Source organism: Bubalus kerabau, chromosome 1 (assembly GCF_029407905.1).
Source record: "Bubalus kerabau isolate K-KA32 ecotype Philippines breed swamp buffalo chromosome 1, PCC_UOA_SB_1v2, whole genome shotgun sequence".
NCBI classification, from domain to species: domain Eukaryota; kingdom Metazoa; phylum Chordata; class Mammalia; order Artiodactyla; family Bovidae; genus Bubalus; species Bubalus kerabau.
This window is the reverse complement of record NC_073624.1, coordinates 232675084-232690048: the sequence shown is the minus strand read 5'-3', so window position 1 is coordinate 232690048 and position 14965 is coordinate 232675084.

The window sequence follows — 14965 nt, the reverse complement described above, 5'->3', positions numbered from 1 at the left end:
CAGTCATGTCCGACTCTTTGCGACCCCATGGACTGTAGCTCAAAAGGCTCCTCTGTCCATGGGATTTTCCAGGCAAGAGTATTGGAGTGGATTGACATTTCCTTCTCTAGGGGATCTTCCCGACTCAGGGATTGACTCACGTCTCCTGCATTTCCTGTATTGCCTGGTGGATTATTTACCACTAGCACCACCTGGGAAGCCCTTATTAATAATTAATAAGATTTCAATTATTATTATTACTACTACTTTAAACAGATCTAAAACGGCCCTCAGGCAACAAAGAATAGACCTAAAAACTATGAGCTTAGTTCAAAGTATGTTAGGCTTGCATCATTTTGGACATTGTCCCTGAGAAACTGATGGCTTGTGGAGTCAGGACACAAAACAGAAGTAAAACTGCCAGGTCACCATGAATAGCAAGGTCAAGGCCACCACAGCTGAGCAGATTCATACTCCTTCTTAGCCTTTAAGGTGGGTGCTTCCATGGTGATATATCATACTATGATGATATAAGCAAAGAACTTCTCATCTATGATTGGCCCCTATGGTTTTTCAGAAATCAAATGATACATTCAAGGTGGGTGGGAAACAGCATGGTGGTTTGGGTAAGAAATGCAACCCAGATGGAAAGAAAGCACTTGGAGAAAAGAAGGGTATATTTAAGCTGAATTCATCTCATTTTTTGTGCCTCTACAAATAGTCTACATCAGGAAAGAGTTATCCAGCTAATGTAAAGAGATGCAGGGCCATAATCATCTTTAAATAGGAGAAGGGAATAATGGAAAAGCCTAATTACCAACCTAAAATTCCTACTGGGATTCAGTTAAGTTTTGGTTTTAGCCCCATTTTGAGATCTAACCAGCCAGTGACGAGGAAAAGTCCCTTTTTCTCTATAGCTCCCCTGGGATGATTAATCTCTCCCACCTTTATTTCCAAAGTTGTTCAGCTTTATCTTTTTTTGATGACTGAAACAAATATTTAGGAATCTAGAACCTAGGAGGAACCACAGATGTTCAATCCCACGTTGGAGGGAACCATGAAGGAGGTAATATTGGGCTCTTGACCTTGGGTTTTGGAATCTCTCTTCACTGCTCTCAAGAATCTGGCCCCAGGGCCAAAGCAGAGCCCACCATTACTGCTAGAAAGACGCTGTTGAAGGAAAGGGACAATTGGACAAGACAGAACAGTGTGTAAAAACTTACTCCCACATTTAAATACATTGCTTAAGAAGTTGGTATCCTCTACATTTCTGGGTTCTGGGTCTCTAAATCTAGTTCATGGCTTAATCTAAAGAGAGCCTTTTTTCAGGTGCTATGAACAGAAGTCTGTTCCTCCAAAATTTATCTATTAAAGCCTCAGTATGGCTATATTGGGAGATATGGCTTTTAGGATGTAATTAAAGTTCAATGAGGTCATAAGAGTGAGGTTCTAATACAATTTTTAAAAATTAGAGCTTTCTAAGAAGAGAAAGAGAGAAATCTCCATACCCACATGAACACACAGAGAAAAGGTCTGTACGGACATATGGAAAAGGCAGTCAAGACCTTGAACTTGGACTTCCAAGCCTCTAGAACTATGAAAAATAAATGTCTGTTGCTTAAGCCACCCAGCCTGTGGTGTTTTGCTATGGTGGCCAAGATGATAAAGATATCAGGTTCATCTCATACACTTGGATGGTGCTTTGACTAAGCACATTCACTTTTATTTTATGCTCTCATGGATACTGGGCAATAGGAAAGTTGGGAGTCCTTGACTCTGAAATGTGGAGACATACAAAGAGATGTCAAGGGACTTACTCGAGTTGTGGAGCAGATGGGAACCATTGGACCTTGAAGCCGGCTCCACACCCAGCTCTCCTTCCCAGAAGCAGATGCTCCTGTGTTGAGAATCAGCCTCCTTAAACAGTGAGCGTTCTCTCCTAACAAAGGGGCTGAGGTGACATGGTGCCAGCTTCACACTGGTCACCTTTCACCCTACAGCATGTTTCTAATTAGTATGAGAGGGAGGAGGGAAAAGAAACGACACTTGGAAGCTGGGCAGAGGAAGGGAGGGAGAGAGAAGGATTAATTGCTTCCCAACTGTCAGGACGGTAATTAAATTCAGGTTGTTGACTCCAACCTTGCTTAGATTATGTGAAATAAATCTACGAACGTGTCCGCATTTCTGTTGCCTTTTGCTTCTGTGCAGAAGGCAGGGTGGCTTGAACAACCTGTAACAGAGAGAGTGACTTGTCTTTGGCCAGCCACCAGGCCATGCAGCCTCTGGTTGCTAAGCAAGATTAAGGCTTTCTAACTTTCAGTGCTCTATATCAAAGAGAACCACTCAAACTGTGTATGCATATAGGATTACCTTTGGAGGGAATTAAACCTATGTATTTTGGAAGTAGTTTTAGAAAAAGAGACCCATCTGCTATTCACAAGCTCGGGGAGTTTAAATCATTCCAAAGGGAAGGTGGGTTTTTTGATCAGTGATGTTGACCTGCAGGTCTGGAATACCAGGCTCTTGGACTAAGAATCCTGGGTCCTGACATTCAGTCTCTCTGACTTTGAGTACAATGTATATTTTACCTCTGGACCTCTGGACCTCAGGTTAAATCCCAACCCAATTCAATTCCTTCTGGAAGGATGAGAAGACTAGACTGATTCCCTCCCAGGGCTAATAGTCCTTGATTCTAAGATATGATCTTCCCACTTTCCATGAAAATATGTTCATGTCTAAATATTCTAGGCTTCTTCCCTAATAAAATTGTAGCTGCTAAGTAGCCAGAACTTTCCTCTGGCCTACAGATACCTAGGAAAAGGGAATATTAGCCATGTAAGTAGAACATACCATGTACATCCTCAGGTGCTAAGTTCTGTCCAACTCTTTGTGACTCCATGGTCTACAGTCCACCAGGTTCCTCTGTCCATGGGATTTCCCAGGCAAGAATGCTGGAGTGGGTTGCCATTTCCTTCTCCAGGGAATCTTTCCAACCCAGGAATCAAACCTGTGTTTCCACCAGGGAAGCCCACATGTTGTGAACTTTAATGACCACAGATCTTACCTGTATCTGCTCTCTGATGCCTGGAATTGTTTGGTGAGAAAAGTCTTAGTGCCCTTGGAGTCAAAGTATGAAAACCCCCAGGAGAGGGAACTCAAAGGCCATCTCCCCAAAATGCAGTGGCCGTTGGCAGAGTCTTTACTTTGCCAAGTGAAGATACTGAGAAATATCTTGTCATTTCTTGACATCTAGGATTAGAGGTATCAGGTGGACCTGGTGCAAGTGGACAAGAAACAGGTGAGGTGTGCACTATTTTGTTCAACACCAGGCTTGTCTATCAAGCTTTGCTACCAAGATAAAATTGCATTTTTTTTGTCTGTAAGAGAAAGAGGACAGAGAAGGCAATGGCATCCCACTCCAGTACTCCTGCCTGGAAAATCCCATGGATGGAGGAGCCTGGTTGGCTGCAGTCCATGGGGTCATTAAGAGTCAGATACGACTGAGTGACTTCACTTTCACTTCTCACTTTCATGCATTGGAGAAGGAAATGGCAACCCACTCCAGTGTTCTTGCCTGGAGAATCCCGGGGACGGGGGAGCCTGGTGGGCTGCCGTCTATGGGGTCGCACAGAGTCGGACACAACTGAAGTGACTTAGCAGCAGCAAGAGGAAGAAGAAGCACACAGAGAAACTAGCTTCTCATTGGAAGACTTATGACAATGATGATTCCTACCAGAACTATTACAAACATCTAAGGAGATAAGAATGCAAAATACTTTCAATGTTGCTATTTCAATGGAAAGATAATGTTAGACATTTGTAAGGATGAACTGAAAAATTACTAACAAAGTGTACAGAGGACTGGATATGGGTCAGGGACCCTGATGAATGCTTTCCCTTCATTACGTCACTTAAACCCCCATCAGCCTTGTGATGTAAACACTATCTTCTCCCCACCATCAGCATTTTTCAGATGGGAGTTCAGAGACATTAAGTCATTTATTCAAGGAAAGCACTGCTGATAAATTGTGAGTCCAGTATTCAAGTAAGCTTTTCTGATTTCAGAAACTTCCTTGTTAATTAACTAAACCCTATAATGTGAGAATGTTCCCCATCACTGGACAGGTCCAAGAGACTGAAGAAACAAGTGTCATGAACCCTGAGTGTGACATTTCTCTTTAAGGCTGGAGCCAATGTATAGAGACTTCTAAGGCTATTCTTAGAGAAGGCAGATTCTACAGACACAGCCAGTGGTTTAAATGCCAGCTGAACTTTACTTCCAGAGCATTCCTTAACATCCGAGGTGTTAAACAGTCAAAGATGAGCTGATTTATCCAAGAAGACTGTCTTTCTTCCAGCAAGAATGTACCTTCTATCTACTTGGTTGGAAACTGCATAACAAACCCTTGGTGTTTCAGAATGTGCATTTGCTATTCCTCATCCTATTACCTGGGCTTCCCTGATAGCTCAGTGGGTAAAGAATCCACCTCCACCTGCCATGGTTCTTTACCTTGCAGGAGACACATATTTGATCCCTGGGTTGGGAAGATCCCCTGGAGAATGAAATGGCAACCCACTTCATTATTCTTGCCTGAAAAATCCCATGGACAGAGGAGCGTGATGGCCTCCAGCCCAAAGGGTCACAAAGAGTTGGACATGATGAAGCACTCAAGCATACACATGTCTGCTCACAGTCAGATGCTCTTTATTTGGTGCGCTCCACCGTGGCTTATGGTTATCAATCCCCATGCCCTCTCATTAACCCAATTTTCTCTCCCACGACCTGTAACAAAACCATGACTAATATCACTTCCTTGGCTCTGTGCTATGGGCCCTGAATATCTGCCTCTAGTTAATGAGAACAAAAGGTAATTAAACCACCCAGGTACCATTACTTCTGTGTAAAAGGCTATTGTTAATATTTTTAGAAGCTCTAAGATTAATCTTTATAGAATAGGAAATGTGCCTTTGGATGGAATGAGAACATCCACATCCCCCTAGCTTCTGCTCATGGCCTGATTTTAATAAGCAGTCATCTACCCAGTATCTACCATGTGTGCAGGCCTGTGCTTAAATTAATAAATTGTAAAAATTACAGAGAGGACTCGTTATTTCCCTGATATGGATGGGAAATAAACTATTATTCATAAGTGAATTCTCCTTAATTAAAATGTATTCCTTTGACTTCCCAACTTTTTTTTTTCAAAGTAGCCCCTTTTTTTCCTATAAAATTTCTGTAATGAGTTAAATATTTCTTCATCTACTGAAACAGAGTATACATGTAATTAGATAAGCTACTTGTAACTTAAGAGTCAGGCACAACAGTTAGTAAGAGATGCTAGGACACATGAATGCTCCTAGGGATCTGACAGGCTTTTGCCTTCATGTTAAATGTCCCACAGACTGCTATGATTTTGGAAATCTTGAGCCTTTTATGTGTTTATGTGTTTTCTACCACCACCCACCTACACACACATACAGTCACAACAACACAAATATTGTTTAGCTGATCAACTGTTTGAGTCTCTATCATTAACCATGCATTCTAAATTACACTTTGTATCACTTAAGTTCTGAGAACTAGGTATGGTAGTTTATCTGCAACTGTGGCTGACAACAATTCCTCCCATCGATAGGCAGATCTGTTTGAATCTGAGTCAGCCCTATTCTGCTTTGATGAACACAATTCTCCAGAGGTGATGCTATGCTGGTTTGGACCCCAGGTCTGACAGTTTCTTTTTCATTCTAGGAAGCCACTCTCCATGCTGTAAAGAAATTCAGAACAGATGACCAAATGATGAGAGGCCAAGAGAAGAGTGAGGCCCACACAGTGGGAGGCCTTCCAGGGCATTGCAGCCACGTTACGTGAGCTCAGCTGACATGAAACAGATCCACCCAGCTGAGCTTAGGAAACCTCAGATTTATGAAAATAACTGTTCTTGACTTAAGTCACTTAGTTTTGGGTGGTAAGAAATATTTTGAAATCATATATGATGAGAATGAAGCAGCTCTATGTATAAATTTGGCCACACTATACATTAAATGTATTATATTTAGTAATAGACTCTGATATCTATTTAAATAGTGAGAAAGCAAATTTTCTCATCTTTCTAGCTATGATTATAAAGGTGATGGTAGTAGATGAATGAAGAACTATTAAAAAGTGGAGGGAAGTCTTTTCTCAAAAGGTGTCTAAGGAAAAGATGCAAAGGTAAGGCTGAATGCAGTATGAGGCAAGACGGGAAGAGGAGCCTGGTAATGACAAAACAACATTCATGTTAGGAACCAAAATAAAGGGTTAAAAGGGGTGTGTAAGAAGATGTAAATAACAAAGGAGCATAGGAGGATTTACAAGGTAGCTGAGAACTTTCTCTGTTAGTGAAAGTTGCTCAGCTGTGTTTGACCCCTTACAATCCCATGCAATAGTCCATGGAATTCTCCAGGCCAGAATACTGGAGTGAGTAGCTGTTCCCTTCTCCAGGGGATCTTCCCAACTCAGGGATCAAACCCAGGTTTCCCTCATTGCAGGTGGATTCTTTACCAGCTGAGCCACTGGGTGTGTTTTTTAAACAACAGAATGTCACCTCTAACCATGAGGTGAATTACACAAGAATAGCTGTTACATCCTTAGCTGGGACTAACTGGAAGTTTATAATTGTGCTGAAAGGGTTTTATAAACTCTCAAAAAGCTCCCAAATAAGCTGGAAAGAGTATAAAGTAGGTTACGTTCCATTAATTCATTCAACCAATATTTATTGAGCACCTCTTCCAGATGATAGGAATACATCAGTGAAACGCACAGCCAAACAGCCCTGTGTTTTTGAAGACTGCATTCTAGCTGGGGGAGAGAGATACTAAGCCTAATAAGTAGGTGAATTTTAGAAGAGCTATGGAAAGAAACAGAACAGTGATAGATCAAAAGAGCTGTGGAGAAGTGATGATTTAAAATGGGGTGATAAAGACAGACCTCACTGAGAAAGGGGCATGTGAGCACAGACAGGAGGAGGTGAAGGAGGGAACCATGTGGAAGTTTGGTAGCAGAGTGCAGTGTGTCTAGCCAAGAAAAACAGCTCTTGAAGAGGTCATAAAGCGGGAGCAGGCCTGGCCTGAGTGAGGAGCACAGAGGACAGTGTGGCCAGAGTGGGATGGATGAGAGACGGCAGCAGGGAGACAAAGCGGCACGGTAGCAGGGGACACACCCTGTTCTTGAGACCATCCTAAGCACTTTGGCTTTTCCTCAGTAAAAGCAGCAGCCTTCGGAGGCTTGAACAGAGGATGGGTAGAACTACTTTTCCAAAACATCATTCAAGCTACCATGCAGTAGCTTGAATGTAGTCACAGAAGAACAAAGGCTAAATCAGTGAACTTATTTAAGAGGTTATTTACTTGATCCAGTGGAGAATTAATAGTCTCTTAGGTCAAGATGTACACACACACACACGCACGCACACACACACACACACACACACCCCCAAGAATAATTAGAATTTTGAAAGACTTGGGGAAGAACTAGTCATGGGGTCATAAATATGAAGTTTCTTACCCTGAGACTTCTGGACCTTGGACAGATACTTGCAAGGTGAGATTATAGGGGACTCAAGAGCCCTGCTCACCCCAACAGCCTTGTCCTTCTTTGGATGCTTCCTGAAACTTCAGGAAAAAGTTCCTTCTTCCTTAGGATCTTCTTCTTTTTCTTTAGGATTCAATTCCAATTTAGACGTGAATTACCCAGAGGACCTGAACACTATAGATCTTTGTCACTCACACATACATTTGAATGAAGAAACTGAGAAAACTGCTGCTAGATAAAGGGGTCGGGACTTGCTCTGCACATATTCTAAGAGAAACACTTCCTTTTATGCGGAAGCTGAAGAAAAAGTGATTATAAAAGAAAAAAAGTGTGACTAATAAATACAATTGCCATTGGCACATGTTGGGTCACAGAGAAGACTTCATTTTGGTCAGAAATGAAAGGGAGGTGAAAGGCAGGGCCTGAGAGAGGAAAGCACCCCGTTCCGCAGTGCGCGCTGGAATCACAGAACAGTGACAGCGAATGTGTGGTGCGTGCATGTGTGTACAGAAAGGGATCAAGGGGTGTGCAAACAAGTTGATGTGGCAGAAAGCACATGAGTGGGGCTAAAATGCCAGAGGATGTTCTCAAGACAAGTAGTAGAGGCAGATAAGCCAGACTGAGAGATGAGGAAGAGGTTGTCAGGATGAGAGTCTCTAAACTGAGCTCTAAAGAATGAGCAGACATTTAATAGGAGGGAGTGGAGATGGGAAGGAATGTAACACTCCGAGCAAGGGCAAAGCCCTTGAGGTGAAAAAGGGAGAGTCGGCTGTTTCAAAGAAGTAGAAGAGGTCATTTGCAGAGACATGAATGGACCTAAAGATTGTCATACGGAGTGAAGTAAATGAAAAAGAGAAAAATAAATATCATATATGAATGCATATGCGTGGAATCTAGAAAAATGGTATATGATCTTATTTGCAAAGCAGAAACAGAGACACAGACATAGAGGAAAATGTGACAGGTGGACACAAAGAGGGTAAGGGGAGGGGTGGGATGAACTGGAAGATTGGGACTGACACATATACACCATTGATAATATGTATAAAATAGACAACTAATGAAACCTACTGTATAGTACAGGGAACTCTATATTCAGTGCTCTGCGGTGAATTAAATGGGAAGGAAATCCAAAGAGGAGGAGATATACATATACACGTAGCTGATTCACTTTGCTATACAGCAGAAACACAACACTGTAAAGCAATTATATTCCAATTAAAAAAGAAAAAGAAAAGGTCACTGTGCCATGATGGAGCTGGGTCTGGGGATTGGGCAAGAGAAGTAGTGGGAGAAACATGGTCAAAGACTTAAAAGTTAGGGGCAAAGGCAATGGGGGCAATTGAAAAGCTTTCTCTAAGGGACAGTCAGGACTAGATTTACAGTTTATATGACTTTGTCCGTTGCTGTGAGCACACAGTCCACTACAGGTATTGACCTGCTGTCATCCAGGAAAAAGATGATGGTGGTCTACAGAGTGAAGACCTCCAAAAGTTAAGATATTTAGAAGTACTTAAGAATGTACTCACTCACTACATATGACAGAGAAGTGGGAGAGGGAACTAGAGATGGTGGCCAAATTTCTTTCTGTAATAAATACATACCCTTTATCAAACTTCACTCAACTCATATTTTTAAAATGACATTTCAGATTTTAAAGATTAAGCAGTATACAGTGGAAAGAGCACAACACACAGAGTCAGTAAACCTGGATTCTATTCTCAATTCTGCCATAGGCTGTGTAACCTTACCCTGCTACATGAGCTAGGAAATACATTGATCTTTGAAAAATAGAAGGCTTCCGCTTGGCAATGGGAGCCAGGCTGCTGCTGCAGACAGAGGAGCCATCTCTCTCTCCCTGACATTCTGGCAGAGGGCCATATAATACACTGATTCCATTTGGCAGCAGCAAAGTAGTTAATGAAAACTCCTCTTTCAAGATGTGACATGTTCCGCGTGAGCTGTCAGAAGGAAAGTTTACATAATGAAGAGTACTGGCATGGATCAAAGCCATCTGGAACAGCCCAGTTTCTCTTGGGGCATCTTGTGACTGGGGAGTCCTTCCGAGGGAAAAGCAGGGATGAATTCTGGTTCTGTCAATGGCTAACCAAAGGGATTAGCTCATAGGACTCAAAAAGTTGAGATCAGAGGTTTGATTTTTAGGGGATCAGTGAATGTAATGTTTCCTGGTGTGTTATTTTTTGGATAGAGGACACAGAATGCATTCACTGTAATTCCAGCAATACATAGCCCACTGTTTCAAGTTTCTGTCTCTTCCATGGTTCAGGTAACACAAGTACATAGGTGGCACTCCATTGCTCAAGTCCTCACAAGTGGTTCTGGGTGGGCATGAGACACATTTGAGTCCAAACAGAGAATGATCTCTTTTCTGAAAATTCCATGGTCAAGGTGCTCCCCTCTCCAGCCATCCTCCCTGCTTCCCCCTGCCCACTCCTCACTCTAGGTCTGCATCTGGAAAGATATAATTCTAGGAACCTACTCACACTTCTCCAGTGACACTGACAGGTGAAGTTCATGTAGCCAGTGGTAGAATTGAGACTAGCATCCAGATTTCCCAACTGCCACACCTGCGTCCTTTCCTCTGTGTTACTTCATCTTTAAAATACGGAAGGGTCTTTTGTAGACATGAGTTGAGTAAGTACATGAGAAAGAGGGCTTATCTCATGATGGAACCAATCAAGAGAACAAGGAGAGGAGTGACAGGTCATGACTTCATTATTTGAGCCCTGAAGCCAGCCCTCTCTGGACTTCTTAGCAATAAGAGTTGATAAACTCATGTTGATCTTTAGACCATGATGTGTTACAGTTCGGTTGGTTTTAATACAAAGATTTCTGACTGACACTTAGACTCTTTCTCTAAGTCCAAAGACTTTTCTCAAACTAATCCATGATTTTACTAGCACATGACACTGAATGTTAAATGTGGTGCTGTAATAGACAAGTTGAAAAAGTTAAAGACATTGTTAAATGTTAAAACAGAGGTAGAGGAGAATCCATACTATTCTTGTCTCCATCAAGAAGAGGGGCAAATGGTACAACAGCCTGTATTCTGACTTCAAGATTTGTCCACATTTCATTCACGCTCCCAAGGCACAAAATATGTGGCCTCAGGGTTCCTGTAAGTAAGGGACAGGTAATGCCCCATTCCATAACTTCTCATGGGGCTGCTGGGGGTATGAAATTATATCATATTTGTGAAAGAATTCAGGTAGGTCTAAAGCCTGATACAATGACTGGCTCAAAAGATGTGCTCTTATTTATACGCTTTTAGTATCACGATGAGTTACGAAAAACAACCTGCCAATGTAGAGTACATGAATATGTGTGGTGCTGTAATAGACAAGTTGAAAAAGTTAAAGACATTCAAGGGAACGTTAGCCATGAGATTAAAAATCAGCACATCTATAATGCACACTGCTATTTTAATGAAAAGTTCTATTTTTACAGGACAAAGCATATAATGACATTTTATATATTTTTTTTCCTTTATCAGTTAGAGGTGATTCCCTGGGCTCCAGAACCTAAACTAATGTACCATGATTGTACAGAGAAAAAAATGTGTATGAACATTGCCCCCAGAGGAATCTACGTTCTATAATGCAAGTTCCTGACAATTTTTAAAATCAATGAAGCTGACAGAAGTAACAGCTGAAAAACACAGCTATTTGCCAGCACCCCCTACCATGGACATTTCATCTGCATAATGACTGCATCTCCCTGCATAAATCACTTATCTCTAAAGCCTGAATATCTATACACTCAGAAAAGAAAATCCAAACTAAGGACTGACAGCTTTAAAAACAGTCAAGTTATTTTTCAGTCAATTTCTTATCCTTTTCCTTTTCTCCCTCATGTTTCCTCCCAAAAGCTTTCAGGAATTGTTCCCTGACCTCATCAGCTAGCTTCTTTCTAGCACTATTAAAACAGAATAGTTTTCATCCGATTTTTAGTCATTTATAATTGTTTACTCTTTTTCACTTCCCTGCAATGGAGAAGGAAATGGCAGCCCACTCCAGTGTTCTTGCCTGGAGAATCCCAGGGATGGGGGAGCCTGGTGGCTGCCGTCTATGGGGTCACACAGAGTCGGACACGACTGAAGTGACTTGGCAGCAGCAGCAACTCTTATTAAAATAACATTTTGGGACTTCCCTGGTGGTCCAGTGGTTAAGACTCCCCACCTCCAGGGCAGGGGGGGCATGGGTTCGATCCACAGTCAGGGAGTTAAGATTCCCTCATGCCTTGTAGCCAAAAAAGCAAAATATGAGGGGGAAAAAAAAAGCAATACTGTAACAAATGAAATAAAGACTTAAAATTTTTTTCTTAAATAGTATTTAGTTTATTATATGTCCTGCAAGTATGGACCTTGCCTAACTGTTTTAAGAGAAGAAATATTTTCCTAGTGAATCACCTAGTAGAGACAGCAGATGATCAAATGTGATGGGGTGATACTGTGAGGTGCTCTGGCAATTTAATTCTATTAAAAGGCATGCATTAGGAAGTGACCACTGGACTGGAAAACAAAGACCAGGCACGCCTCAGGAGACAGCATGGTACACTTGATGGAACTGACATAGACACTGCCTGATTTCTGCATGACATGGCTCTTGCATCCCCCCAACCCCCAGCCTCCACTTATCCACACTATTCTCACTTAGAAAGCTCCAGCCACTCTTCTTCAGTCCCTTCCACATGCCAAGCAATTCCTTTCTTTATGGACTTTTTCTCTTCTCTATTCCCTAAGAACCTTTCTCTAACTGCTCTTTCCTATCCTTCAGGTCTCAACTTAAAGGTGGTGATGAGTTTTATCACAGCATCCTTTAAAATACATCCTCTCCCTTTTTTTTTTTTTTTTTTTGCTTAGGATCTCATGTATTTCTTTCACAGCATCCAAAATAATTCCCTACTTAAAATGTATTATTTGTTTATTTAAAGATATTTCTTAGTTGTTTATCACTTCTCCTAGAACTATGCTGTGCAACTCAAAAGCCACGTTAATTTAAATGAATTAAAAGTGTTGTTTGTTCAGTTGGCAAGTCATGTCCTACTCTTCATGACCACATGGGCTATAGCAGGCCAGACTCCTCTATCCTCCACTACTCCCAGAGTTTGCTCAGATTCATGTCCATTGAGTTGGTAATGCTATCTAGCCATCTCGTTCTCTGCTGTCCCCTTCCCCTTTTGACTTCAATGTTTCCTAGCATAAATTAAAAACCCAGTTTCTTAGTCATGCTAGTCACGCTTCAATGCTCAGTAGCCACAAGTAGCTGGTGGTACCCCAATAGGAAGCAGATATAGGACAACAGAAAATTATGATATGGTTCTAGAGTATAAGCTCTTTAAGACCGAGTTCACCATCCATCTTGCTTGCTGTGTACTCTAGAGCCCATCACAATGCTTAGAATGTGATAGGCACTAGAATATTTGTTGAATTCTTGTATGAATTAAAGAAATAGAAGGATTATCCAATAATGACTAGTAAAGACAATCTTAAATTAAGACTAAGAACCAGAATAGATAGTTGGGGCAGATTATTTGGAAACGATTCAAGCCCCGCCTTAGACAGTGTTTGCCATAAAATGCGTCATATGTAATTACTGTTTGCTTATGCCCTCCCCACGCTAGAATATAAGCTCCCTCGGAGCTGGGACTTTTCCTTGTTTGCTGCTGTATTTTCAACACCCTGGACAGAGCTTCTCTATGGGAAAAAAAACACAGACCATTTAGTTCCTTTTCACAGTGAGAAATGAAATGACAATTTTTAGAGAAGATTGCTGCTGCTGCTAAGTCACTCCAGTCGTGTCCGACTCTGTGCAACCCCATAGACGGCAGCCCACCAGGCTTTCCCATCCCTGGGGTTCTCTAGGCAAGAACACTGGAGTGGATTGCCATTTCCTTCTCCAATGTATGAAAGTGAAAAGTGAAAGTGAAGTCGCTCAGCCGTGTCCGACTCTTAGCTATCCCATGGACTGCAGCCTACCAGGCTCCTCCATCCATGGGATTTTCCAGGCAAGAGTACTGGAGTGGGGTGCCAGTGCCTTCTCCAAGAGAAGATTGCATGTATTCCCCAAATATCCCACTTGTATCACTGGTCTTCGTAATACCTGCACAGTTTTGTCAATTCTTTTTCTTTTTAGTCCACAGGTTCCTCCTTGCTCTAGGTAGGTGCTTCAAACCTCCCTGGAAGCAGATGCAGGACTCCCTCCCCTGGGCCCCACTGCCTTTCTCCATTCCACAGTGTGACCCACATCTTTAGACAGTGCCTTGTGCTCAGCCCTTCCTCTTTCCATCTGCACCCATACTAGGTATCCACTTCAATTAGCAATTTGTTAGCAGTTCTAACAAATAGCTGTCACCATCCATCTAAGCATGTGATGGCTGCCAATAGGTTTGAGCGTTCCTTCTCCAAGGTGATATGAGTCCTGAGCAGGATTCCTTGGAGTTGAATTAATTCTGAATCTTACTGACCTCTCAAGGGCCCAGCTTAGAACTCTTCTTCATGAAGCCTTCCCTTCCTTCTGGAATTTTGCCTTTAGTCTAAGCACATTTAAAGGAAATCATTCCTTTGGGTAGCCAAAACCTGCCCAAGTACAGCAAGTACTCTATAGCCCCTCTCCAACAAAGTAATTTCTTTATCCTCTCACCTCTCATGGCAATTTATCTATTCCTCTCTGATGACACATATTACTATCTATCTTGTATTGTAATGATTTATGTCCAGGTCTTATCTCTATCAGGCAGCAATTCATCTTTATATATCATCCAGCCTTACACAGAATAGCATTCAATAAGTGGTTTTCACATGAATGAGATGGAGTGCCTTGTGCTGGGTTCATGGTTTGGATTTGAAATTCTTATCTAATAATTTTGTGTGAAATGTTTGCAAGATGTAGAGAAGAAAGCAAGTCTTTTTACCTTAGAAATTGACAATATCAACACAACATAGAAAAATTACATGGAATACACAAGGTCTAATATGCTATGATTTTTTAATTACCAAAAGCCCCACTCTAGTCTAAAATTTCACTCATACTGACATATCATTATAAAGGCAATAGCTAGGGAAGGAGGAGAAACCATGTCCTGAGAAAGTGGCATGCTTTCATCGTTTGATAATAGGTTAGAATGAAGATATTGCAGAAACTGTGAGGAAAACAAGCATGATAGCCAAGAAAACAGGAGCATGGCAAGGCAGAGAGAAAAGCAGTCAGAGAGATAGATGTTTTTTTCAGCTAATTACTCTGTCCCCAGATGACGGCACCGACCCTGTCATCGCTCCAATGCTCCTTCAGTGTTATGACCCACTTCTGGTTAAAGTACCTCAAATTCCTGCATCGGAGACATATACATCTGAATTATAACTTTTTATTTCTAAGAGACTCTCATAAATTGTAAAAT